Source organism: Macaca nemestrina, chromosome 3 (genome assembly GCF_043159975.1).
Source record: "Macaca nemestrina isolate mMacNem1 chromosome 3, mMacNem.hap1, whole genome shotgun sequence".
Classification (NCBI taxonomy): Eukaryota; Metazoa; Chordata; class Mammalia; order Primates; family Cercopithecidae; genus Macaca; species Macaca nemestrina.
Window position 1 is genome coordinate 184,270,935 of NC_092127.1, and position 3,380 is coordinate 184,274,314.

General features: G+C 43.8%; 1 pseudogene; it reads right to left on the bottom strand.

The window, feature by feature from the left end:
* Window positions 1-788: 788 nt before the first annotated feature.
* LOC105487933 (heat shock protein HSP 90-beta-like) lies at window positions 789-2,979 on the bottom strand (annotated as a pseudogene).
* Window positions 2,980-3,380: the final 401 nt, after the last annotated feature.

The following is a 3,380-nucleotide window of genomic DNA, read 5'->3' on the forward strand; positions in this document are numbered from 1 at the left end:
ATTTCTTGCAGCAAGGTTTCAGATTAGATTTAATCCATGATGGGCACTAAGGTGTGGTTAGAAAGTGGGCAGATGAGATCAGATGGGTTCAGGGTGATGGGGAGAGATCTGTGAAAGGATACAATGTACAGCTAGATAGGAGGAATAAGTCCTAGTGTTCTATACCACTGTAGGATGACTATAGTAACAAAAATATATAGTTTCAAATAGCTGCAAGGAAGATTTGAGACAATGAATGTGCTAATGACCCTGATTTGGTTGCTGTACGTTATACATATGGAAACATCACTGTGTACCCCATGAATATGTTCAATTAAAAGTAGTTTTACAAAATAGTCCAAAAAAAGAAGAAGAGTGGAAGCAAAATCAATATTATTGCTCCTCTGGCAGTTGTGGGCAGATGCATGGGTTTTGGCCTTTGCTTGTGAGCCTCTGCAGTGGCCTGCAAGTGTTAACCTTGAATGATCTGTCTCTTGCTGCTGGCAGTTGTTCTATCAGTGATTGTTCTGAGACTTCTTTCTGTATAAAAATGGCATATTCTTTATTTTGCATACTTTAATTTCAGAAAAAAATGAACAAAATAAACAAAAAACCCCAGAATATATAACACCCAATTCTGCTGTCAGAGTAGGGAGGGAATGGGAACTTGACACCCTTGTTTCCTGCCTTCAACACAAGGACAGGAGAAAAAAAAAAAAAACAATAGACATCAGCAGGAGGAACCAAGTGGGGCTGCCATGGGATCCGTGGGGACACTACACAATGGTGAATTTTCCAACTATGAATTCCTAATCTACTTCTTCCATGCGAGACACATCCTTGTCACCCTCAAGAGGGGCGATCTCATCAGGAACCACAGCACTGTGTTCCTCTGCTGCCACTTAATCTTCATTGATACCTAGACCTAGCTTGATCATGCAGTAGATGCAGTTGGAGTGGGTCTGGGGATCCTCAAGGGAAAAGCCAGAAGAGAGCAAGGCAGTTTCTAACAGCAGCACCACCAGGTCCTTGACTGCCTTGTCATTCTTGTCTGCCTCAGCCTTTTGCTGCAGCGTCTCCACAATGGGGTGGTCAGGGTTGATCTCCAGGTGCTTTTTGGCCATCATATAGCTCATGGTGGAGTTGACCCGAAGTGCCTGGGCTTTCATGATCTGCTCCATATTGGCTGTCCAGCTGTAGGTGCTGGTCACAATGCAGCAGGGTGAAGACACAAGCCTACTGGAGATTGTCACCTTCTCAATCTTCTTATCTAAGATTTCTTTCATGAGCTTGCAGAGGTTCTCAAACTTTGCCTTCATCTCTTCCATTCTCTTCTTCTCTTCATCCTCAGGTAGTTCCAGACCCTCCTTGGTAACTAAGTCCAGGCTCTTCCCATCAAACTCCTTGAGTTGCTGCACACATAGCCATCAATGGGCTCAGTCATATATACCACCTCGAAGCCCTGCTTCCACACTCCCTCCACAAAAGCTGAGTTGGCAACCTGCTCTTTGCTCTCACCAGTGATGTAATAGATGGACTTCTGTATCTTCTTCATGCGAGAAACATACTTGACAAAGAAGTCATCTCATCTCCAGACCAGGAGCTGTGATAGCACAGCAGCTCAGACAGGCGGCATAGGTTAGTGGAATCCTTGTGGATCCTAAGCTTGAGATTTTTAGAGAATTTCTCATAGAATTTCTTGTAATTGTCCTTGCCTTCCACCAGCTCAGCAAAGAGCTCAAGGCACTTCTTAACAATGTTTCTGTGAATGACTTTCAAGATTTTGTTCTGCTGGAGCATTTCTTGGGAGATGTTCAGGGGCAAATTCTCAGAGTCAACCACACCACGGATAAAATTGAGACACTCTGGTATCAACTCATCACAGCTGTCCCTGATGAACACACGATGGACATAGAGTTTGATGTTGTTCTTTTTCTTCTTGTTCTCAAAAAGATCAAAGGGAGCCCGGTGAGGAATGAATAACAATGCCCTGAATTCCAACTGACCTTCTACAGAAAAGTGCCTGACTGCCAAGTGGTATTCTCAGTCATTGGTGAGGCTCTTGTAGAATTCTCCATACTCCTCTTGGGTGATGTCTTCAGGGTTTCTGGTCTAAACAGGCTTGGTCTTGTTTAGTTCTTCTTGATCAATGTATTTCTCTTTGATCTTAGTTTGCTTCTTCTTACCCTTACCACTGTCATCCTCCTCATCTGAACCCACATCTTTGATCTTGGGCTTTTCTTCATCATCTTTATTTTCCTCTTCTTTCTCACCTTTCTCTTCCTCTGCCTTATAATCACTAATTTCTTTCTCTCGTTCCTTCTCCAGATAAAGGGTGATGTATCCCAGCCTAGCAACTGAGAGTGCTTCTTCACCACTTCTTTGACCCGCCTCTCTTCTAAGTGCTCTGTCTGATCTTCTTTAAGGTGGAGAGTCACTTTGGTACCCCTGCCAATGGGTTCACTATGGTCAGCATGCACAGTGAAGGAACCTCCAGCAGAAGACTCCCAGGCATACCATCATCATTGGGCTTTGTGATCACAACCACTTTCTCTGCTACCAGGTAAGCAGAATAAAAGTCAACACCAAATTGCCCAATCATGGAGATGTCTGCACCAGCCTAAAGAGCCTCCATGAATGCTTTGGTACGAGACTTGGCAATGGTTCCCAAATTATTTGTGAGATCAGCTTTGGTCATGCCAATGCCTGTGTCTACCAAAGTCAGGGTACGTTCCTGAGTGTTGGCGATGATGTCAATTTTCAGCTCTTTCCCACTGTCCAACTTGGAAGGGTCTGTCAGGCTCTCATAGTGAATCTTGTCCAAGGCATCAGAAGCATTAGAGATCAACTCCTGAAGGAAAATCTCCTTGTTGGAATAGAAGGTATTGATGATGAGAGACATGAGTTGGGCAATTTCTGCCTGAAAGGCAAAAGTCTCCACTTCCTTCTCTCCATGGTGCACTTCCTCAGGCATATTGAAAAGAAAAGGCTTGCACATATTAGAGAGTAAGGTGGGCTGGTTGTCCAACACACAGGCAGCACAAACGCTGTGCCAGAGTGACTCGAGAGCCATTCTGTGACTTTTTCAACTTCCGAGTCCTCCAAGAGCTGGGGAGAATCTGAGAGCTGGAGGGAGCTTTCTCTAGTTCTTTCCTCCTCGTCTCTTCTAAGGATTTTGTTAGCATCTCTTTCCCTTTTTATGTGAAATACCTAGAGTATATTTTTCTGACTGATGCTGACTACCCCTAATAAGATTTTACATAAGTAAATGTGTCTATGAGTGAGACAGAATGTAAAACATTAGATGTTTCAGACAGAAGCCTGAGGAGGGCTTTGGAAAAATATAAACTGCCATAAATATTGCTTTTGATTAGGCAGCTATTTGGGGGACAGAGAGCCTA